Here is a 25,008-nt window from a genome sequence, read left to right as displayed (position 1 = left end):
GGGGGGGGGGTGGCGGGTGTCCAGTGATTCAGCTACATGTGATAGATGACCAAGTGACTTCTTCCTTGGGGTCTGCACATCACTAGAAGACACCCAACACCGGTGGTGGCCGACTTGATCAAACTCTGGCTCCCCGAACTGGTAACTGTCACTTTAATATAGCTTACTGATTAAACTCAGAAAAATGCAGCTAAAATTTTTTTGCCAGGAACTTGTGTGGACTTAACTCCCTGTTCCCCACCCCCCCCCACCCCTTGTTCTTGTTCGTTTTGTAACAGGAATGAAATGCAGTTAACTCTTTAGAAAACTTTCGCAGGAAAAGCGCCTCGTGTGATCTGGAACAAAGACATTTTATAATCAGATTTATCAAGCTGTGAAGAGGGAGTTGTAGCGAACGGAAGCAGCAGCATTCTGTCACCAGGAAATACTGCTTTATCCAGAATTGGTAAGTGAAAAGTGGCATCACTCCCTAATAGATATCATATGGTGTACGTGGGGATTGTAAAATTGTTCACAGACCCCTAACAACTGTGTTGAACCAGAGAACACATAAACAGGGAGGAATTCTCGAAAGAAGTCGCCCAGGAATATACCATAAAGTCTGAGAAGAAGCCAGGTTATTAACAAAGATGATGAGCTGGGCTTTGCCGGTTTAGACAAATACATGTCATATAACCAGTTGGCTTCCCCTCCCCCTTTTTCTTTTTAGTGGGGAGACACAAATCAAACGGGCTGTTTGGTAGAGTTGGGGCACTGATAGTCCATGGGTATAGGTTTCCATTTAGTCTGAATAGTCTGTATAATATTTGAAGGGTTGCTTTCAGAATTCCCCAGCTTGCCCTCCTGGCCCTCCCTCTACCCGAGGATGACAACTATTTACTTAGAACTCTACAAAATGAAAGTTTAAGTAATGCATTGGAAACATTTCCTACCGATCGCGAGGGGCTGATTAAGCTGGTAATAGGTTTTTTTTTACATTTTAAAGTGTCTGATTTCTTGATTTGGCTTTTTAAGAATGATTGTGCCGGGAAGGGGGACTAGAATAAGAAAATATAGTAAGAATGGGGGGGGGGTGGCTACCTGATCTTACTAGTTTCTTATTGGTCACTACGAGCAACCATGTGATGTCTCCTTATAGAATCCGACAGGAAAAAAAATGTTGTTATTTAACTGCTAGCAATGATATAGGTAGTTTTGGTGATGTTCCTTTATGAAAGTGACTATATATAATTAAAACCGTTACTGACAGAGTGGTTACGTTTGGGGTTCTGTAGGACATAATGCTGTTGATTTCTGTCTTTAAGTACCTTAAGCCAAATTGAAAGTCGAATCTGCCCATCTGACTTTTGCTTCCCATTCCGTTACTTTCAAAATCTTAAAAATCCTTAACTTGAAAAGGAGAAAAACGTATCATAAAAAACAGGATGACTTGTAAGGTCTATTTTGCTCAGACTAAGAGCTCTCAAAACTCCGGTATCAGGATTTAGTTTCAAAGAAAGAAACAAAAAGCAACGTGAACATGGCCAGCAAACCAGATTGGTGATCCAAACGTGTGACTGTTACAGGTTATTTGACTTTAATTAAGGTGTGGCTGAGGACAGGAAAAACTCTCCTGGTTTCCCTGAAGCCCCTGAATTTATAGGTTTGAGATATTTACAGGTAACTTCTATCCAATTGTTAGCTTGTGTTCTGTGATTCGCAGTTACCTTGAGCTCTGTATTTCATGTAAATACCTGGGCAAAACTTGATGATTTAATAATCTGGCTACTGCCATGCTTAATGAGAAAAAAAAAAAAGCCTCTAAGTATTAGGTTTTACTCATCCACTGAGAAGCTGTTGTTTTGAGTGATAAAAATATAATGGAAGCCCTGACTTCTCTGCTGGGGTTATGGAGAGTATTATTTTTGTGTGCTCTGAAAAGATACGAGCACCTTGGCTTTGTGGGGCTTGTAAAAACTACAGACTGAAGGTATGCAGGTCAAGTGACAGACCTCAAAACAATTTCTCACAAATAGCATTTGATATTTGCATACTCAGGGATATGAACATGCTCCCTTTGGGCTTGTTTCTTAAGTTTTTGGTGTAGTATACAGTTTTATCCAGAAGTATTTTTTTTTAAGGTTAGGTATATGGGGTGTGTGTATATATTTGATCGGGGGAGGAGGCTTAATTTCTTAGCGAAACAAGTGGCTGTTTGTTAGAATCTAGATAAGCCGCCTAGTGTTGTTCCTATGACAACTGAGGGGTTGGGTGTTGAAATGTAGCTTTAAGTTCTCGGTTTGGAAATGTCATTCAGACCTCCCACTACAGTCTCATTGAGTAGGAGGATAATGAGAATGGGAAAAAACCATGAAGCAACATTAAGTACCTCCGTTCATTCCATGTCTTCCTGACTCGCCTTTGTGTCCGGATCGCCATGGGAGTGGTAAACACAGGTTTCGAACAAAGCAAATACTTGAGGAATAGAATCCACGGAAAGGGGTCCGAAAAGTTGGGGAAGATAAATAACAACATATGGGGCTAATAAAGAGGCGGGAGAGGTCGGCTTCCATGGGTTGGTGCAAATCCTTTGGTGGCAAGATCCTTTAACCACTTTGGCATAGCACGTTTCTTCATCTCCTCTGGGCTGACTGCGGAGAACACTGTATTCTTTTAAGGCACATGTTTTGAAGTCAGTTATTTGCCCTTTGATAGCTTGTCTGTTTCCTGTGGGAAAGAAGGTTGTACCCTGGAAATGGTGGTAAAACCCAAGTATTTCGTCCTGTAGTGAAAAACTACTTTAAGACCTGCCGTTCGTAGAAGTGACTCGGTTGACCGAGTCTCTTATGGTGCCCTGTATTTGGAGGGGGGAGGGGTGGTTTAGGTACTGTTAGGCATAGATTAATTAGGGAGTCATGGATTTTCCATGCCTGAAGGGCTTCCTATTTTCTGCTCCTAAGTGGTTTTGACTATTTATTTGGTCATTAACCATGACCTGAACTGAGGGGGGAGGCTATTTATATATAGTCTCTATTTATCCCACTTAGTACAAGCGTTCGTATGGTTTACTGGTGTTTGATTACGGAGTGCTGTACCAGACCCCCCGGGAGTTTTCACAGGTAGAAGAGTCCCCCTGTTACCGTTATCAGATTGTCATCGTGATGATCACAGTGTCCGATACAGGTCGGTGGACCTCTAATTACTGACAACACATTGAGCTCCTCTCATGTGCCAGGCACTGATGTAAATGCATCACTGACGCCCACAGCAGTGTTCTGGCCCCTAGACGTATCAAATGCTTTACCTACCTTAACTTACATTGAATCCTCGCAAAAAGTGAATATCGCCAATCCGTTCACCCCTGTTTTACGCGGGGAAACTGATGCACGCAATGGGGAGGCGACTTGCCCAATGTGACACCGCCCACGCGGTCTGCCCTTAAATGAGCCCACTTAGGTCTGAGAGACGCCGGTGGCACAGGACGCCTTGGCTGAGTCAGAGGGGCGGGTCAGCTACTTACCTGATTCCTAGGTCACCCGGTGCCCTGCTGTCATCAGAAGCTGATGACCTCGCCCCCGTGGTCACGGCCAGGAGCCTGCAGTGCAATGCTTCTCCCAGGTCCTCCTGGGTGGGAGTTTGGGAGCTCCAGGGGTGTGAGAGGCTGTTAATCTCTTTACAGGCTTGCCAGCATTGATCTCCACCAGCAGGCAGCAGGACTTCTTGATCTTGAAAAATTAAGACACACGAAACAACTCTTTCCTCAGCCCCAAGGAAACAGTCTTGAGTAGCAGGGAAAAGTCTTTTCATAGACATTTTCTGGGCCCCTGAGCCAGCAGGCGGTGCGGGCCCTGTGGAGGGCATGGGGTCACCTCGGAGGGGGTGAGCACGCTGGCATGGGAGCCACGTTGGGACAAAGCAAGGGCCCTTTTTTGGGGGGGGCGGATTCAGGCAGTCTGTGGAACTTGACCTGCATGACCTTGAATGACCGCGAGATCATGACCAGAGCTGAGATCGAGAGTCGGTTGCTTAACTCACCGAGCCACCCAGGTGCCCCACAAAAGGAAACTTGTTAACAGCACTTTTCAAACAAGTATATAAGGTGTCTCTTCAATACCTATGCATTTCTAGGGCTAAAAAAGATTCATTCCAAGCTGAGAGCAACCTCCCCATTCTCCTTCCCAAATTCTCTGTCCCTCTACCCTGCTTCATTTTTCCTCTTAGCACTTGTCTCTCCCTGATGTATTACTTCTGTGTTCGTTTTCCAGTTCAGTCAATCACTAGCAGAAATGTTATTTTTGAACGAATGTAGGGATCTTTGATTTATTTCTCTTTGATCTCCGTCTGATAGTCCCTCCCATCAGTCTCAGGCTGCTGTCGGTAATGAAATTTTTTCTGCCCATTGGACTTCTCTTACTTATTAGTTACCATTTTTGTATTCACAGCCACGAGAATTTCTTCAACAGCTTTGATTGTGCAGTCAGTATTCGGAGAACTGATGGCTTCATTCAGGAGAGGAAACTAGCCAAATTTGAACATAATCATTGAGGATTTTTAAAATCAAGCGTATTTTAAAGGACTAAGGAGGATATGCAAAGTAAAATACTTCCATGCTTTGTGAACTGCCTTCAATCTAGATAGGGAGCTGGGGAACCATGCAAAATTTTTATTCCAGTGAAAACATGGAAACTCATGTTTCCAGGGGTTAACATGTTAAACTCACCCACCTGGTACCAGTATTATTTTGGGAGGTTGGAAATTAAGAAAAATTTCAATATAAGACAATTCTACAAAATTACACTAAGGAATGTAAGTGATTAGGGGTCCCTGGATGGCTCATTCGGTTAAGCATGTGACTCTCGGTTTCTGCTCAGGTCATGATCTCACATTTTGTGAGTTCAAGCCCCACATCAGACTCTGCCCTGATGGTGCAGAGCCTGCTTGGGATTCTCTCTCTCTCTCTGTCTCTCTCTGCCCCTCCCTCTGCTCGATCTCTCTCTGTGTCTGTCTCTGTCTCTCTCTCTCAAAGTAAATAAACTTTAAAAAACATAAAAAGAATATAAGTGATCAAATCTTGGACAGTTTGTGGGCCAGGTTCCTAAGTTCTCAACTATAACCTATTGCCATAATATCCTGTATTGATTCTGGTTTGCACATTCCAAAGTATTTAGAGCATTTACATAGTTGATTTTCTTTCTTTAAATTAATTCCTAAAAGAACAGATGAGATGCCTGTAAAATTGAATATAATATGCTTTTGTAAGTCGATATAATATTTGGGACATTTTGTTTTTCTTCGTTACATTTTAATAGCAAAATAGTTTCTCATTGCTTTCGATGATAAAGTAATACCTTGCTTAAAAGCACAGTGTAACGGCTTCCTTTAAGGTAGAAGGTGGAGTCATCGATTGTGAAAAGGAAGGTAAGGTTTTATTTTAAAGGATCTTCTTTTTCTGCCTTGGAAGACTTTAATTCTCCATAAGCACCTGTTCCACTAAAAACCCATTGCTGGTGGTGGCATTGGAAGAATGCTTTGTTGTCCCACCTCTCTTAAAAGTAGATGGATAAAGGCTTTTTCAATGAAAGCCCATCGATTTCTCTCCGTTAGGATGTGTGTGACATCTGTGTAAAGTGAGACCCGAAGGTCTTACAATTGAGACAAACTGAGTTGAGTTTGTACGAGCCCAGCGAAGCTTTCCAGGGTGCTTTCAAAGTTCTGATCACCTGGGGAAACAATCTCCAAACCTCCAGGCATTGTCTAGTGAGTGGATCAAGTACGTGGCAGTGGTTACGGTGACCCCAAGAAGGTGCCCGTTCACGGCACCCATTGAAGCGTTTGCTCCCCCAGAGGTCTAGCCTTTGGGCACCAACTGACCTGTGCTTTAAGCGCATCCTGCCCCTCGCTAGGTGAGTAAATGAGTCCATTTATTTCCAGAAGCCCTCGAGAGTGGAGGGTCAGGACTCACAGGCTCACGGGGCTATGGCAGGAAACGAGAGAACCACGTGTAAAGCACCTGCTGTGGTCCCTGGAATCATGGTGCTTCACACACTTGAGTGCCCTTCCCGGATCCTTTTGGGAACAGGCTTCAGTTGGGTCGCAAGGCCTGTGGATCCATTCTAAGGTATGTGTCTTTCTTTTTCTGTTACAACAGAGCGCCGTTATAAGCACTCTGTCCGCGCTGACCGTTTCAATCCCCTCGACATCCCACTGGCGCGATTTGGGGGGGCCCGTTTCATAGATGAGGACACTAAGGCACAGGGGTAAAGGAACGTGCGTAGGGCCATTCACCCGGTAAGCTGTGGGACCAGAAAAGCAGAATAAAAGTTGACTGAACCTGAAAGTCTCAGAAATGGTCTTCTCATTTCTATTCTGCAAAGTGTCACGTCTTCCGAGCCTGGCCCTCTCAATAGTGAAATACACAGTTGACTTTTTCTGTTTCTTATTTCACAGATCAACGGGGGCAGTTTTAGTCATTTGTGTGTTATGAGTTTAAATTAGGCCACGAAAGGCCAGGAGGGGAATTCCTTGTTTTCATTTGATCTCACGCGCTTCACAAATTTACTCATGTAACTTCCCCTGCTTTTTTTTTTTTCTCGAATGTTTTCACTTGAAAGTGGGGGTGGAACTGAGAAGTTTGTGAGCCTTTGGGTCCCAGGGATGCACGGTTATTAACCTTTCTGGAGATTCTTCTCTCTGGCGTGGAATTAATCCCTAGAAATGGAAAACGAGTACGAATCCGCAGTGACTGATGTCTTTCTCCTTTATCTGCATCTATTTCTGGGTGCTGTCTAGGAGGGCGAAACTGCTGAGCAAAGAATTGCAGGAACCGATGTGCATCAAAAGCCTATGTTTGGATGAGGAGTTCATTTTCAGAGTGTGGGAGAGGGGGTTCACATTTGAGAATTTTCCTCCTCTTTCAAATGTGGCTTGAGAATTTGACTTGGAAGGTGAGGGCAAGCTACCCAAGCTGACAGGTTCAGGGTGCTTTGAAATCTCGGGGCACCTGGGTGGCTCAGTCAGTTGGCTTCTGACTTCGGCTCAGGTCACGATCTCACGATGGGCGGGTTCGAGCCCTACGTCGGGCTGTACGCTGACATTGTGGAGTCTGCTTGGGATTCTCTGTCTCTCTCTGTCTGTCTCTCTCTCTGCTTCTACCCCACTTTCCAGCTTTCCTCTCAAAAATAAATTAAAAAAAAAAAAAGAAATGTTTTAAAAACATCTCTTGGCCTTGGATTGACCTTGCCCGTAGGAGGATATAGGAGGATATAATAATCCTTCCTTCCTTCCTTCCTTCCTTCCTTCCTTCCTTCCTTCCCTCCCTCCTTCCTCCCTCCCTCCTCCCCTCCCTCACTCCCACTCTCCCCCCCCCTTCCTTTATCCATATTCTCACATAACTCATTCAACGCCTACCTGCAGACAGATGAAAGAAAGGACAGTGTGAGGGTCCATTAGGGGAAGGCAGCCCACTCTTTGTTCCTTTCCCCTCAGTGACTCCATCTTTCATTTGATCCTTTGCCATTTTTGCGACAAGGCACATTTCACAGGCTGACATTCATAAAAGTCTTTAAGCATCTTCCTTTGACAGCCAGGCTTCTTTTTTTAAAGTAAGGGAGAGAAAAGGCTTGTGACAGGAAAATAATGCAGAGAAATGGTCTTTCTTTCTTTTCTTTTTTGATGGTGGCGGAGGAAGGGCCCCCTAGTAGGGAATGTGGCAGGAAATACAGTCTAAGAAGCCCCAAGCTTTCAACTCCTTTCCCTGTTTGGAGCACATGAAGAGACCGCAACGATGTGTTGGAAAAGATTTTTTACGTAGGATTTAGGCTAATTTGGAGGGGGGGGCGAAATCCTGCTGTGCCCTCAATTAAATTTATTGTGAGATTTTGGAAAACATCTTTCAGTAGGGATGGGAACAACGAGGGATACCCTCTCTTTTGGGGAGAGGAAGATACGGAGGGAGGAGGATTTGTACTCACACTTGGTGATTATTTTTTTATTAAAAAAATTTTTTTTAACATTTATTTTTTATTGAGAGACAGACACAGAACATGAGCGTGGGAGGGGCAGACGCAGAATCCAAAGCAGGCTCCAGGCTCCGAGCTGTCAGCACGGAGCCCGACGTGGGGCTCGAACTCACAGACCGCGAGATCATGACTTGAGCCGAAGTCGGACGCTTAACCGACTGAGCCACCCAGGCGCCCCTCACACTTGGTGATTTTTAGCCTGGGAGTCATTTGGCTCGGTTTTTTTGGGGGGGCGGGGGGAGAAACCAACAACAACACATAACTAACCATTCAGGTTCTTTGTCCTGGCACAAACCGTGTGTGTTTTCTGGTAGAGGGTTGACCACACAGCAGCAAAGGTAAAACCCTTCCTTCTCTTCTACCCATAAGGAATCTATTCTTCCTCCCCCCCCCCCCCGGTCCTGCCTGCATTCTAATGCTTGGGGATATGGGCTCTCCTTTAACCTCCGTCCACCCGGCCCTTGAAGTACGGGGCGTTTGGGTGAGGGGTTAACAGGAATTGTCCCAGGTGCCGACTAGACTTCATAGGCTTGTCGCAGAACAATTGGCAGAGAAATGTGCATTTTGCAAAAACGTGTTGCACACCTCCCACGTGCCGGGTGGTGTTTTGGGTCTGGGAATACGACCGTGCACAGGGTTCCTGCCCGCATGGCAGCGGGGGGAGGCAGACAGCCAGGTGTCAGTAGGTACTTAGGTCAGACAGAGGAGTACCCGAGGGGTCCAGGAAGAGCGGCTTATCCGGGGCTCTCAGGAAAGGCCTCTCTGATGTCGTGATACTTTGCTCAGAGACTTACCCACGGGTATGCGGAGGAAAAGGATTGTAGGCAGAGAAGACAAAAACCACTCCAGTGGAGTTGGGGGCAAGCTTGGTATGTCCATGAGTTAGAAAAGAGGCCAGTGTTGGGGCGCCTGGGTGGCTCAGTCACCTAGGTGCCTGACTGTTTATTGCAGCTCAGGTCATGATCTCACGGTTCATGAGTTCGAGCCCCGCGTCGGGCTCTACGCTGACAGCGTGGAGCCTGCTTGGGATTCTCTCTCGCCCTCCCTCCCTCTCTCTCTCTCTCTCTGCCCCTACCCCGCTTGCTCTCTCTCTCTCTCTCTCTAAAAATAAATAAATAAACTTGAGAAACTTTATTTTTTTAACGTTTATTATTGAGAGACAGACAGAGACAGAGAGTGAGCAGGGGAGGGGCAGAGAGAGGGGGAGACACAGAATCCGAAGCAGGCTCCAGGCTCCGAGCTGTCAGCACAGAGCCCGACGCGGGGCTTGAACTCACAAACCGCGAGATCATGACCTGAGCCAAAGTCAGATGCTCAACCGACTGAGCCACCCAGGCACCCCAAACTTGAAAAAAACTCTTAAGAAAAGAGGCCAGTGTGGAACAGTAAGCAAGGGGGAAGGTAGCAGATGAGGTCTGGGAGGTAGTGAATATCAGGTCTCCTAGGGCCTTGTTGGCCACAGAAGCTGCTGGAAGGTAGGAGACGATAACTAACTAGAGAGAAGGAGGATGGCGTTCCGAGAGTATGGGTGATTTTATGTAGGGATCCCAGAGAGACCAGCCCATGGTGCCTCATAACTGGAGTTGTGTACAAGTTACACAGGGCTCTCTTTAGATAAAATGCCACTTCTGTCATTTAAATTACCTGAAAACCTTGGGAGGAGGAAAGAGGGAGACAGAGAGAGAAAGTTGAGCTAGCAACTCCTTATCAGCCAAGGAGCCAAAAGTGGGTTAATGCTTCACTCCCCAAGGGGCATGTCTGTGCTGATTTTATACTCAGTGAAACAGCTGAGGATTGGTAACTTCCCTGGTTTCCACGTAACTCTGTGTCAAAAACTCCGGGTTTTCTTTTTGGGGGCCCTTAGTTTTATGTTCACTTCCTTGATAGATGTCCTCTCAATTGTATATGAAAATCTGCCCGATACAGGTGAAAAGGCTGTGTTCCACCGTACTTTTCTACAATCGGAGGCAGGAAGGGAGTGTGCCAAAGTCAGAACAGTTGCTCAGTCGGGAGGAATGCAGGTGCATCTACTTACTGTCTTTTAAATAACTGTTAAAGCCATTTTTTTTTTTGCAATTTCTTAAAGATAGAGTCGATTGCTGCAGATGGGTTGCCGTCCCTTGTCATCATCCGCTCTGTCATCATCTGATGTTAGAAGTCCTCCCTTTTGTGTTAACAGACGTGGCATCAGTGAGAGCGGACGTAAAATGCGTATACACGTCATTTTACCGACATTGGACCCCGCAACCAGGTCTAACGGCACGCACCGCGCCACAGGGCTTGAGAGCTGTTTGTACGTCTTGTCCACGTTTATCTTCCTTCACCCGCCCCCCCCCCCCCGAGACTTTATTTTCTTACCGCCTCGCCTGACTTTCCACTAGTTAGTTATGCATTTGGGTTAGCACTCCTATTCTTTGAGCCAGGGACCCCACCTGCAGAAAAGAGTTAACTGGTTTTGTCATTTATAGTTTAGTTCAACTGGACCGGATTTCCTCACTGCCTCTGGCTGAAACTGACTGAGAGATTGAGAGTTTCACTTGCGGGTTGGAGAAATTAGTAATTGGGGAACACAGAGTGTTTGCCCGAGGAGGGCCTGGTTTGCTCTTGTTCCCCCCCCCCCCCCCCCCCCGGAGGTGGGAACTCTGGACTGGGAGAAAGGGAGCTGAGAGTTGGCACTTCCTGTGGAAGCCAGCCCCCTTGGATGAGCTTGGGGGTTGAGAGAGAAAGGTGTAGAAGTAGATAAGGAAGGAGGTAGGAGACCCCCCGCTCCCCCCAGGGTACCTGCAGATTTCTGGTCTGAAGCCCAGGTGACTTCTGTCATCTTCGACCTGGGGGTCCATTCCCGTTTAGCTCCTGAGACATGGGGGGCGGGGGTGTGTTCCTGATTTATCAAGGAATTCAGGAATGGGAGTTGAGACCCAGTGGCCCCCAAATTCCCCTGTGTACGTGTCTCAATCTGCTTTCTAGGTGAAAGATAGAGAGCTAGATGTTAAGGTCCCTTTGCCACCTGGTCTCTGACTTCTAGCTTTGAGGGCAACACATGTGTTAACTCATGAAGTCGTGTGTTCTCTTTGGTCCTTTTTCTAAAGCCGGTCACCTCCGATGGTCTCCCGGGGCTTGCGCCGTTTTGCCCCATGCATCCCGGGATTTCCCCCCTTGTCTCCCCCATATAAATAGACCATTTGCTGCCTGTCTTCTAAGGCCTTGCTATTTCTGCCTTTGACTGGAGTCCATTCTGGAACGCCTGTGTGGTGTCTGGGCGCTGCAAAATGAGTCAGTTCCTGCAGTTTGGTTACAAGTTCTCAAAAAGTATTTCAGAATGTGGATGTGGTCAGCAGAGTCATTTTCCAGGCATCTAAAAGGAAACCCACATCAACTGTAACAATTGAGCTGCGAACCAATGGCCCCGCACGGCAGAACCCGGCCTGCTTTTCCTCAAAGGAAAGCCTGTAGCTGCCCTCAAACTAGCCTACTCTGTAGATCTTAAAGGAAGACTGTAGCCATAACTGATTGCACAAACAAGTGCGAAAGAGGTTTGGCCTTGCGTCGCTTTTTGAACGTGGGCACGAGTTTGACACGAGAAATTCCTTTTGCAAAATGGAATCTTCAGGGATTAGAACACACTGAGCACAAAGGGTGAAATGTGGCCCTGGGGACAGGAACTTTGGGGAATCTTAGCTGATGGCGCTGAGGAAGAACTGAGATGGTTTAGGTACTACTGCGACGTGTGGAAATAGGATTATTTTGTTCAGTGATGGAGCTCTGAGCCTCTGTAGAGTTAGCGGCAATACCAGTAAAAATAATCCCACCCTTTTCTAGCTTTAAAAGAATTTCAAGTTTGTCCTAACATTTGGACAGTATTTTAGTTCGGCATTGGTGAGGTTTTTTGATCCTCTCGGGGACCCGTGAATTAATGTGAAATTTCGACCCGAGTTCTTAGGTGTCCCTTTTGCACCACCCATTAAAGCTGATGGAGTTTTCAATAATGAAGACACAGCCTAGAAAAAAGGGGCAAATGGTTTGAATAGACACTTTACCCAAGAAGAGAGACAAATGACAGATCTGCAGATGAAAAGATGTTCACCATCAGTCGTCATGAGGGAAATGCAAACCGAAACACCAGGTGATCATTCATTTGAGGGTCGGCAAGTTTGCGGATGATCTAGAACTCTCCTAATACATTTCGGTAGAAACGTAAAATGACACATTTTGGAAGACCGTTGGCAAAGTCTTACGATATTAAACATACACCTACCGTATGGTGCAGACATTTCTGCTCCTATAAGTAATGCTAAAAACCGGAAACAACCCTGATGTCCATCAACAGGTGAATAGATCATCAAACTATGGTGTATCCGTATGTTGGATGCCACTCAAGACCGAAATGAAGTGAGTTATTAATGTAGTCCGCAACATAGAGGACCCCACCCTGAGTGCAAGAAGCCAGACAGAAGAGAGGACACACTGTGTGGTTCAATTTATGTAAAATTCTAGAACATGCAAAAGAAATTCATAATGACAGCAGATTCCTGGTTGCTTCGGGTGGTAAGTGGGAGGGATTACAGGAAGGCACAGGGAAACTTTGGGGCTGGTGGATAATTTCACTATCTTGGTTGTGGTGATAGTTTCACAGGTGTGGACACATGTCAAAGCTTAATCAAATTATATGCTTTAAATAGGTGCCCTTTATGGTGTGTTATTCCTCAGTTAAAAACAACTTAAAAAAATGAGCGATCACGATGCTAGTAGATGGAGCATTTAAAAATGCCCTTATTTGACAAAATAAAGACTTGGCCTCTCTTAGGGAAAAAAAAAAACCTGATGAAAGTTTAATTTTGGGGGGATAGATCTATAACCTTCTAGCACAGATGAGAAACCCAAGTTAAACTGAACGTAATAGATGGGATAGTTTTAGTTCCTCCTGTTTCCAGGGCATTGAAACAGATGATTCCAGACAGATCTTGTCCAGCACTGTGGGGCCAGCTACCTGCCTCGTGTAGAAACATCGGCACTTAAACACAACTCCTGTAGCACTCGCCAGATGATGAGGGAGGGCTAAAGCCTCTGCAGCAGGGTTCACATGGCAAAGATGAAAATCCCACCTTCAGATTCTACCACCGTTAGAGAAGTAACTCTATTTGCAGAGCACGGGGACATTGATAGAGTACTTTGGTAAACCTCATTTTGTGTGATCATCTCCGCCATCCCGTTATCGGTAGGATCAATATTCCCCTCATTTTCTTGGGGCACACGCTGCAACCCAGAGAAGCCAAGCTGTTTGCCTGGATCACAGAGCCCCGAACTTCTTGGGGAGAGGTCACCATTCTTCCTACTGTACCTTGTTGCTTCCCCAAATTCATGTCATTGGGTACTTGGCCAGGGTTCTTTGCTCATTGGTTTGTCACTTACTAGAGTCTCCTCTGTTTGCATACGAGCTGCCCGCGGTGATGGTCTTTAATCCTGTTTCCCCTTGTCTAGAAGGGTAGTAATACAACCCCAGGCTTCACGAGAATGTTCTAAGGGCCAAAGACTCATTTGGTGAAAGAGCCACGGTAGCCCGTAAACATCGTATTCGCAGCGGATATTGATATTTACTATGTGATTTCCCTATCAGGCGTGCTTACTGATGGCGCGATACTTAACTCCATTAGAGCTTAACTCCATTAGTTGCGTTGTGGCTTCCATCAACATTGCCACGTTTCATGATACGTGAAATCTTGTGCCCTGGATTATTGTCAACTTTTCTTTAAAAGATACCAAACAGTCCTGGAGCACCTGGGTGGCTCGGTCGGTTAAGTGTCCGAATCCCGATTTCGGCTCGGGTCATGAGCTCACGGTTCGCGGGATCGAGCCCTGCGCTGGGCTCTGCGCTGGGCAGTTTCTCTCTCTCCAACCCTCCCCCTCCGCCCACCCTTCTCTTGCTCATCTGTGCTCTCTCTAGCTCTCAAAAACAAAACAAAACAAAAACAAACACAAAAGATACTACACAGTGCTTAGTTGAGTCCTGACGCCTGAAACTCATGGTTTGAAAGGACACTAAAGAGCTGAAGGCAGGTGCCATTAGGGTTTACTTAGCTAAGAAGGTTGGTCCGTCCATGCCTGGCACCTTTTTCCTCGTTGGCTATGTTGACTGACAGTTCTCTTTGCTCTTTGTCACATTCAGTGGCCCTCTTTCTTTCATATCCCTCTTTCTTTCTGATGGGTCTGTTGCCAACCAAAGTTCTCCCCAGCTGACATGATGAACAACGTGGGGACCGTTGTAGCCTTTTTTTACTCCCTAGGATGGCCTTTCACAAAACATGTTTTCAGAAGACAGGGAAAAACTTCTCTGGTTGAATAAGTTCAGGAAACACTGGGTTGAACAACATTAAATTAAGTTTCTTTCCTGCAGGACTTCTCAGAGCCTTTTATGTTTGTATTGAAACTTCAAGAGAAGCATAGAGTACCTCAGTAACATTTCCCAAATTTTAAGAGATTCATAGGACTGTGGTATGTGTGTGTGTGTGTGTGTGTGTGTGTGTGGACTCGTCTCTTGGTTTAATACTCCAAAGTTGAATACACTTTGGAAAATGCTGTCTTGTAACTTGTCATTTGCTGTGTTGGTAAAATGACAATTTCCCTATGAGTTTTCTGTCTGTCCATCCTTGTACATCGAAAACAAATCGTGACTTGTTTTCCTGACTCGGGTCTGGAGAGTTCCAGTTTCTAAACTTTCTATTCATGGTTTTAAAACTCATTCAGGTTTATTTTCACCTTAGAAAAATCAGGAGATGTAATCCTCTGAGGGCACAGAGATAGTGAGGTTTTGCCCAAGCATGAAAGTCAATGGAAGGAATTTCTCCTGTTTTTGGTTTTGTTTTATTTTGGTTTTTCACCAAATCATCTAGATTCTGCCGTTTGAAGTCCCTCCATTTATTCCATCCCTGTTCTGGGGTCCCAATAGCTGTCCTGTGGGCATGTTAACTGTTAGTGAGTACAGCAGTAGGATGAATTTGACCTCTCAGCATGAAAAGAATTACATTGTATAGATTTTTATTTTAACAGTTTGTTCCCCCAGACGACACAAAAGTTCAATCATCAGGATAGGACTTAAAAGGGAGCTCATGTCAGAATGAATCGTAATTGTCAGGGAGAAATTCGAATAGTTTCAATGCCGTCGTCTGCCAGCGAGGAACGGGAAGCAGGGGAATGAATGTGGGGCTAGGATCGTTGAGTTGTAAAGCGGACCAGGTGATTCTGGACTTTGGTGAGTTGGGGTCATTCCTGGCTTGTCACATCTCCCTAGGAGACACGGGGCTCGATCCCACAAACCGTGAGATCGTAACCTGAGCCGAAATCAAGGGTCGGACGCTTAACTGACTGAGTGACCCAGGCGCCCCCATCTTCTAGCTTCTTGGGCCTTGCTGTTTTCTGTAAATGAGAGCGTTTTGCTATTCCTTTTTGACTGAAAGGCACTGCTTCGGTAGACACATCCTCTCCTGTCCTCCGTAACCAGTCCTTTCAAGGTTGCACATTATCCTTCAGTGCCAAGTGTCTCTCCTGACGCCTTTCTCCACTCACAGAAAGGGGAACCAGATTTCCCTTGTGTTACTTACCATGAGTATAAACAGCAGTTGTGTTTCTGTTATTTCCCCTTTCAACTTAGCGATAAAGTTTGCCACTGTGTCTTCCCCCACCTTGCACAGGAAGAAAGACTTCCTTCCTTCATCTCTTGCCTTTTTGCTCAGGACTGTGAATAATCTTCCCTTTCTCTCAGACTTTGGATGCTCACCTTTGCTAACTTTTTTTTTTAAACGTTTATTTATTTTTGAGACAGAGAGAGACAGAGCATGAACGGGGGAGGTTCAGAGAGAGAGGGAGACACAGAATCTGAAACAGGCTCCAGGCTCTGAGCTGTCAGCACAGAGCCCGACGCGGGGCTCGAACTCATGGACCGTGAGATCATGACCTGAGCCAGAGTCGGATGCTTAACCGACTGAGCCACCCCGGACCCCCCCCCCTTTTTTTTTTTTTTTTAACTCCGGAGGGCTACTCCGACTGTATCCTTCCTCTCCCAACTTCTGGTTTTCTCGATCTGATACCCTTCCTCTTCTACGTAGTGTAACAGGACAGCCCAGGAAGCCTTACCTCATTGATGAGTGCCTAGGTGCTGTAGTTGGGTGTCGGGCTTCTCTTACACCCCTTTTCTTCTTGGCTGTATTGACCTCTGTCTCTCCTCCTTGCTCTTTGTCGTTTTCCTTTTTTTTTTTTTCTGAGAGCATGTGTGCAAGTGAGCCGGGGAGGGACAGAGAGAGAGAGAGGGAGAGAGAAAGAATCCCAGGCAGGCTCCACACTTGGCACTTGCCAGCGCGGAGCCCAATGTGGGGCTTGAACCCACGAACCGTGAGATCATGACATGAGCCGAAATCAGGAGTCGGACGCTCAACCCACTGAGCCACCCAGGCGCCCTAACTCTTTGTCATTTCCAGTGGCCCTCTGTCTTAAGTAGCCCTCTTCCTCTAAGTTGAGAGCTTGATCCTTTGATATTTTCTTCGTTATTTTTTTGAATCTGGCTCATTTTAATTAGATTGATAGTGTCTCTCAAACGCTGACATGTACTCTGCAGAATCATCCATATATTGTCAAAAACGTACTGAGTGTAGACCAGTCGAGCATCAACTAATGAGGGAAGAAGGGAGAGAAAGTGTTTCGGTGGTAGTAACTCAGTACTGCCCAATAATAATGTTTATTTATTTTGAGAGAGAGGGCGCAGGCAAGAACATGAGCAGGAGAGGAGCAGAGGGAGAGAGACAGAGAGAGAGAGAATCCCAGGCAGGCTCCATGCTCAGCGCAGAGCCCGACGCGGGGCTCGATCCCACAACCCTGGGCTCATGACCTGAGCTGAAGTCAAGAGACTGACGCGTAACCAGCTGAGCCACCCAGGCGCCCCTACCTTTGGTTTCTTTGTGACCAGTTGAAGTGGCCACACATCCACTGGGTGGAGATAGCTCTGGGAGCAAATACTTGATGTGCAGGTTGGGACTTTATAAGGCTGTCTTTCTTCCATTCTCTAGAAACTGAAAAACATCCAATTCTGTCCCTTTCCCCAGTGTAACACACATCAGAACAGTCTTTTATAAATCTCCATCAACTTTCCTGTTTTCTCTTGGCTACATAGTAGAATCCACGTTATCATCCTGTTTGCCCTGGTGAATATCTTGTGGGTATTGTAACCGCTAGGTCATCAGATAGTATCAGCAAGCATGATATATACATGTAGCCCTCCATCTTTTCAAACGGTTATTATTGGCCCCTCCAAACCTTCACACGTATCCGTTAGCCGTCTTCCCTTTTCCTTTGTGGTATGAGTCATTTACCCAAACCAATAATTTAAAAAATCAACATACTACCACGGACCTCGTAATAATTGAAGTCCAGTACGACTTCTGGTAGACAGCTATGATTTTCGGAAGAGGCTTCATTTGATTACAGTGTAGTTCATTGTAAAACCATCGTGAGCCAAAGAAACCGTAACATGTGGATGTTCCTTTTGTTCTTTTCCTTCTTCTATTCTCTTCCCTCCTCCACTGTTACTTGTTCGGTTGTCTCAATTGTTTTCATTGCACCACAGTAGATCTTGCTTACTTATCCTGTGGAATGAAGGCATTTAGGAGAACCTTCCTGAATGCCCAGGACTCTTCGGTACCCGCAAGGGATTATATAGGAACGTGCTGTCACTGGCCTATACTTCTGTTAGGAAACTGGCTCCTTTACAAGTAAATAGCTTGCTCCTATAAACACCCACAAATGTTACAGAAAGGTACCATAAAACTAAGTTGGGAAGCATGTATTGTTTAAAGGATAAGGATACGTAAGAATTTTCCTGGAATGGAGATCCTCTGAAACTTGATGGGAAGAGCAAAGAAAGACCAAATGAAGAATTTCACACCGTGAGCACATTCGGTGACAAAAGGGAGTTTGGTGCCGCGGCGAAAGCAGAGGCCTGGTGGACATTTGATTCTGAATGAAACCTGCAACACTTACGTGTCTGTGATACTGACACATTTTGAAAGACCCCAGTAATAATGGAAAAGGAGCAGGGGGTTAATTGTGACAAAGTAAAGGGCTAAGTCACAGAATCTTGGTCGAATTGCCTGGTTTGGTAATTACAGGTTCAGAAGAATCACCTTGTTTTGATCTTAACTCTCTTTTTACTTACCATTGATAGAATGCAAATGACCTTTCTTCTTCAGTGATAAGAGTTCCTCACTGCAGTTGCGCACCTGCAGACATTGTATGAAGTGAATTGAGTGGTTTCTTTCAGAGAGAGGGAGAGTGACACAGAGAGATATTTGCACATGGATGGAAGTTCAATTAATTTCTGGACCTTGTCCATAAAAAAAAAGGCTGTTCCTTAGGTGAAGACCATCCTTTTTCTCTTGAGTGTTTTTAATGAGCCAAATGATTCATGTTTTCATCCAGTGATTGTGTAAAAAAGCAAAAAAATTTGGTTTTCGTTGAGAAGGATTAAAGGCATGTGTCTAATTGCTAAATAGTATTTTTAAGAAACTAGTCTGGGTCTGTCTTTATGGGCTCTAAGTGGTTTCGCCTTTGCAAGCTTGTTTTAGGATCTCGTGCCAACCCCATCCCTTCCCAGGCCTGTTCGGACTAGAATTATCTGGCAGGCAAAGTCCTTTAAAAAAAAAAAAATGTCTTGAGCAGGAACGTCTCAGAAAATGTTCACCTCAGGCTTCAGGTTGACCTGCAGAGCAATTTACTAAATAGAGCGATGCGAAAATCAAGTGACCATCAGCTGGTGTAAATGTTTTTGGTCCGTCTGGTCACAGGATCTCAGGTATGCAGGAGTTGGATGGGCTGCAACCACGTGCTGGTTATGGTGAGACCCTGGCTCACATACCTCTTAACGTAACCCAAAAGGAATCTAGGTCCGCAAGAATGTACTTTAGTTAGTCACCTGTGTTTAAAAGGTTGGGTCGGGTTTTTTTTTTTTTTTTTTCCTCTGACATAGTTTCACCCCATGGGGCCCGGTGTGTATATACGTGTACATTTCTTCCCTGGGCCCGCCGGTTGAGTTCATTAGACTTTTTGTTCTCAACCACACTGGAGGCAGTTTGGTAGTTGTTTTTGCGTTTTTGGTCAACAACTTTATGGAGGGATATGATTGATCGACAAGGAACTGTACGTATTTCTTGTATGCAGTTTGATGAGTTTGGACATATGCAAATGCCCACGATACTATCACCACAATCGAGATGTAACAGACATATGCAACACCTCTTAAAGCTGCCTTTATGTCCGTGTGTGTGTGTGTGTGTGTGTGTGTGTGTGTTAAGAGCACTTAACATAAGATCTACCCCATGGGAGGCCGTTTTTGTTCATTTAAAAAAAATTTTTTTTAATGTTTATTCGTTTTTGGGAGAGAGCATGAGTGGGGGAGGGGGAGGGAGAGGGAGACACAGAATCGGAAGCAGGCTCCAGGCTCTCAGCTGTCAGCAAAGAGCCCGATGTGGGGCTCGAACCCATGAACCGTGAGGTCATGACCTGAGCTGAAGTCGGACACTTAACCGACTGAGCCATCCAGGCGCCCCATTTTTGTTTGCTTTCTAAAGTAAACTCTGACTTTGTTAAAATAGCTTTCTGGGGTGAGTCCTGTCAGATCCATAGATATATTTGTATTCCTATTTAGTTTCTGAAAGCTGCTGGGACATGCACTAAAATATGCGGAATTGCATGGGTGGGTATTGGAGGGGACATCTAGAGTCAAACTTGACCATTTTGACTTGGGAAAGTCAACGTTCTATTCATCCCTCTTTGTTGACTTCCAAATACAGTGCCTGGGGTTAAATTTCTTTCCAAAAACCACAGTTTCTAAAGTCAGTGATACTTTGGGGTGGGGCAAATAGAATTGTCCCAATAATCCCTTAAAAGAGATAGGGTAAGGCTACTCTTGTTTCGTTGAATGACCCGCGACACTGCGTTTCTTTCATTTCTAGTGGAACTTTGATGAGAATGCCATTTTATATCTGTCATCTTAGCTGGAAACATCAGTGGGTTTCCTTACTTCTTGACTTGGTTTATAGGTCACCCCTGTTCTAATTCTGGAGAGTGAGCTCTTCAAATTCTAGGTTAACATTTCAAGAAATGGGCTTTATCTCCATTCCAACCAGGCTTTCCAACAGCAGGTGTTAGGCTTCACTGTTCATCAGTCTTCTTCCTTCAAACTCCCTTTCCCATTCTGTACACCTTGAATAAATGGACTTTAGCTTGAATGGACAGAAATTTTTTAAACCGTTGTCTTTGTTTTGTTTGCTTGCACCGTGAATGAGACTTGAGAAGCAAGTACCTTGGTTATAGTTTTGTCACCCGTCCCTGGGGCTTAGCTGGCTTCTTAATTGCTAGATAATGGAATTATATATAATGTGACATTTTCAGTTGGACCCAATTCCTTTTCTTTGACTTTTACTTATAAACTCTGAAAATGGTTCTTTAAAATTTGTATCTAAAAATTTTATTTTTGGCGGGGGGGGGCGGCGCCTGGGTGGCTCAGGCGGTCGAGCGTCCAACTTCGGCTCAGGTAATGATCTCACAGTTTGTGGGTTCGAACCCCACGTGGGGCTCTGTGCTAACAGCTCAGAGCTTGGAGCCTGCTTCAGATTCTGTGTCTCCTCTTTCTGCCCCTCCCCTGCTCACGCTCTGTCTCATTCTCTCTATATCTCTTTAATGCTTAGTAAACATTAAAAAATTAAAATAAAATAATTTTTGTTTTCATCTCAGATTGAGTGCGTGCTCAACTAGGGGAGAGGGACGGAGGGAGAGAGAATCTTAGGCAGACTCCACACTCAGTGCAGAGCCCAACGCGGGGCTTAATCCCAAAACCCTGGGATCATGAGCTGAAATCAAGATTTGGACGTTCAACCGACTGAGCCGCCCAGGTAGCCCTACGCTTTGAAAATGTACTATTGGTTAATACTCTGTGTTATAGTATATTCCTTAGATATTCTATTCTATATTTTAATAAACTTTAAAAGTGTGTTAGTGGCTGACACTAATCTATAGTACAGTCTTTAATAAAATCTTACTTAGTTTTCCCTTTTGGTATTACCTAGATAAGTGTAAAAGGAGGGGGGGAAAGACCACGTTAACTTCATAGTTCTTTAAATTTAGGAACATTTGGAGGATAGGCAGGGCAAGCTTTAACAATTAAAAGTATCATTCATTCTTCTAATTTAAATATGGACCAAAACTTATAAAAGATAATCCTTTGGATTTTGGCATTAAAACTAACCAAACTGAACCCTTGCTTCACTGTAATTGTCAGTGTTATTCATAAAAGTAGAGTTATGAACATTTAGTCTTAGCGGCTTATGAAAAATAAATTGGCGTGTTCTATAAAATGCTTCATTTTACATTGAGGGTGAGATTCAGCCAAACCTGCACAAGCAGTCTTTTTTTTTCCACTTTGGTACTTCTGCCCGGGCTTTCAGGCAGGGCCAAAATGTCCTTCACCATAGAGTTGGTTTTAATTTAATGAAAAAGGAAAAAAAAAAAAACAATCAAACAAAAACCTACTTCACCTTGTAAATTTCACCCTCCTCCCCTAAGAGCAAACCACCTGGTGAAACACCATTATTAGAACTTGGCAAGTAGCTTCTGTCTTAAAATTAGACATCTGTGATTAAATAGTTAAATCATTCCTTTGAAATGTATGTATTTAGAACTCCCAGAAAGCTGGTCATCTTTTCTCACAGCCAACACAGTTTTTTTTAAAGGCGCTTTTCCTGGCCACGAATATTTCAGTGTCATTCCGTGGTCTAGCTACATGTCCAGTCGGATTGCCGTGATTTAAAGTTCTAAGTATTGGGGCGCCTGGGTGGCTCAGTCATTTAAGCGCCGGACTGTGGCTCAGGTCATGATCTCGCAGTTCGTGGGTTCGAGCCCTGCGTCGGCCTCTGTGCTGACAGCTCGGAGCCTGGAGCCTGCTTCAGATTCTGTGTCTCCCTCTCTCTGTCTTTGCCCTTCACCCGCTCACGCTCTCTCTCTCTCTCAAAAATAGACGTTAAAAAAAAATTAAAGTTCTAAGTATAGGCTTTCTTCCAGTTGATGATAACTTTCCTCAGTCTTTTCAAAGTGACAGCCAAAGCATTTTAAATTCATAAGAAGGTAGGATTCTAAGTAATCTTAAAAGTCAAAAATAATAATTGGCCACGGTGGTCATGTGCCAGTATGAGAGCGCCTTCTCGAAGACACCGGGCTTTTTCCTGCTTTGGGGACTTTGTTCTGACTCTTGCCTCTCTCCTCGGTGTTCTTTCTCACCCCAGGTCTGTGACAGGTTCTCCACCTCCCTCCTCCTCCTCCTCCTCCTCCTCCAAGGATCTGCTCAAATGAGGCTTTTCCCTGACTACCTATGCAAATAGCATTCCTCTTTACTGTCCCATTATTCTGTGAAACGGTCATACATATCAATCGAGTTTCTTTTTTGTCTTTGCCTACACACCCCTCGGATCTTAGACACTCAGTTCTATGAGTGCAGGGCCTCTGGTCAGTGTCACACTTCCGGGGCCCAGCAGAAAGTATGGAGAAGGCACTCAGTAGGCATTTCTGGGGTGAATGAATGAATGAATGAATCCATGGACAGGACATCTATCCTCGAACTTTTTTGTCTCCCGACATCGGATTAGGGGAGGAAAGCTTGGAACTGACATACTGGCGAGCTGCTGCTTTGAATACTTGGTGACATCTCTTTTTTGCAGGTTTCTTTGGTGTGTTAGACATTTGGTAGAAATAACTTTATCATCCTCAATTTATCGTGGGGAAATATTTCTTTACTGTAATTGATCAGTTTTTCATATAATAACATTTTACTGCAAACACGTGCCAGGTAATCAGTTGTAGATTTTCTCACAATCATGTGCCCAGAAAGGCAGGGATTTTCATCTCTTGTTTGCTGCTGGATCTCTAGCACCTGGGAGAGTATCTGGCCCTTGATTCAATATCACTCAATCAATATACACTGAGTGAATAAATCTAGAGTTTTGTTTTAAAACTGTATACATGGGATTATTGTCAGCTATGTCAATAAAGAAAATACGGAATTGAAATCCATTGATACCACTTCCCCATAAGTTTCCAGGATTGATGTTTTTCTCTTTCCTTCCACAGAACCCCTCCCCAGAAGGCTGCGGATCACCTTCTGATCACCTTCTGAAGCTGCTGGCGTGTGTAGGTACCCTCAATGGCTCAGTAGCCAGTGTAGATCCTGTCTTTTGTAATCAGTAGCTACATCTGGCTACTGGGTCTCTGATGGCATCTTCTGGCTTCTGTTACAGCGTCCTGAGCGAGGTTACTGGGGAGTCCTTAATAATTCAGTTGTTGCCTTGATTTACACACACACACACACACACACACACACACACACAGAGTTAAGTTTCTGAGTGGTAACTCTTCCATTATTAGCTGGAGTGTGAGAACCATCAAGGTTTTATGAATGATGAGGTGACTTGATTTCAGCACCACAAGACGGGGGAATCCATAGACTCTCTTTTTCTTTCCTCTTTTCCCCATGTGGAAGGTGTCATCTGGTCACAAAACCATCTGTCTACCTACCTACTTCTCTACCTGTATATCTTATTCATCCATCCGTCCACCCATCCATCCATCCATCCATCCATCCGCCCACCCATCTGCCCACCCACCCGCCCATCCATCCACCCGCCCGCCCATCCGTCCATCCGTCCGCCCATCCGTCCATCCGTCCATCCGCCCAACCACCCGCCCATCCACCCGCCCATCCGCCCATCCGCCCACCCATCCGCCCATCCATCCAGCCATCCGCCCACCCATCCGCCCATCCACCCGCCCACCCGCCCGCCCATCCATCCATCCACCCACCCATCGGCCCATCCATCCACCCATCCTTTTCATCTCTTGACTTTTAAATGGCATTTTCACAATTATGTGATTAAATAATGACAATCTGACGGTATGGCAGTTTAAGGAAATTTTACTTGTCGCTGATAAGTCCCAGCAGTGCATTCTGACTTGTCTTTTCAGTGTGGTAGATAAGATACCTACCAGGAACTTTGAACATAGCCGGCAATTGCGTTGAAATCATGCATGGGGAGGACTTGCAAGGCCAGCGTCCAGGTCTGGGGCGTGAACCTGGCATACAATGTAGATATCTGTGTTTCTTGGGCAACAGCTACATTGTCTGCTGGGTTTCAGGCTACCTGGAAACATGTTCTTCATGGTTATGCCCTCAGCGCTTCACCTGTACGGGGTTGGAATAACTGTTTCCCAGGAGGCATAAACCTGTGGGCTTTAGCATTGGACAGAGCGTAGAGAAAGGACCTCATGAGAGCTGATCACCTTAGCAAAGAATTATTTTGTCCTGATTTCACCCAAGATGCTCTCCCACACCAGCCGAGGAAACGGAATGAACCAGAGAAAAGGCGTAATGCCATTCTTCCTTCTTTCTGCCTCCGCTCTCAAAGATTGATCCCCTTCCATGCCGTTATTAATTAGTGTTTGGTTTCTGTTCGTAATTACTATCACAAGGCACGGCACCTATGGGCCCCGATCACAATTCCGTGCTCATTTTGGTTTCTTGCCCAGGAACCCAGTTTAGTTTTGTTCTCCCTTTACCACAGCCCCGTAAGTGAGTGACTCTGTCTCACCAGACTCCAGAGCTTTCACTCTGCCCCAACATTCAACCCCATCATTTGCTCCCTGAACTGAGCTCTGGAATTTATGTAAACTGGATGTTTGTTTGTTTTCTTACCACTGTTCACCATCTCTGTTATGAAACCAAAAGAACAGCTTTATGGCATGACCGAGAACTTGTAAAGAGAAGACACCAGTTTGCAAGAGAAAAGGAAGAAGAGAATGGAAATAGCTTCTGGAAGACTTTTTACGTTATGTTTTGTTTGTCTGCTCCTGGTAAATAATGTAATCGTCTGAACATTAAAAAAAAAAAACCCTAGCAATTTAAACCATTAAATTCTCAGTAAGAAAG

General features: G+C 45.1%; 1 long non-coding RNA gene across 1 annotated transcript; it reads left to right on the top strand.

Annotated features, from left to right (window-relative positions):
* Window positions 1-23,689, top strand: LOC115507488. The gene is made up of 3 exons (XR_003966666.1): window positions 1-141; window positions 279-445; window positions 23,157-23,689. It is a non-coding gene; the product is annotated as an uncharacterized LOC115507488 (long non-coding RNA).
* Window positions 23,690-25,008: the final 1,319 nt, after the last annotated feature.

Source organism: Lynx canadensis, chromosome X (genome assembly GCF_007474595.2).
Source record: "Lynx canadensis isolate LIC74 chromosome X, mLynCan4.pri.v2, whole genome shotgun sequence".
In the NCBI taxonomy this organism is placed as follows: domain Eukaryota; kingdom Metazoa; phylum Chordata; class Mammalia; order Carnivora; family Felidae; genus Lynx; species Lynx canadensis.
Note: the sequence above shows the minus strand (reverse complement) of the source record. Positions and strands in the feature narration are given on the sequence as shown.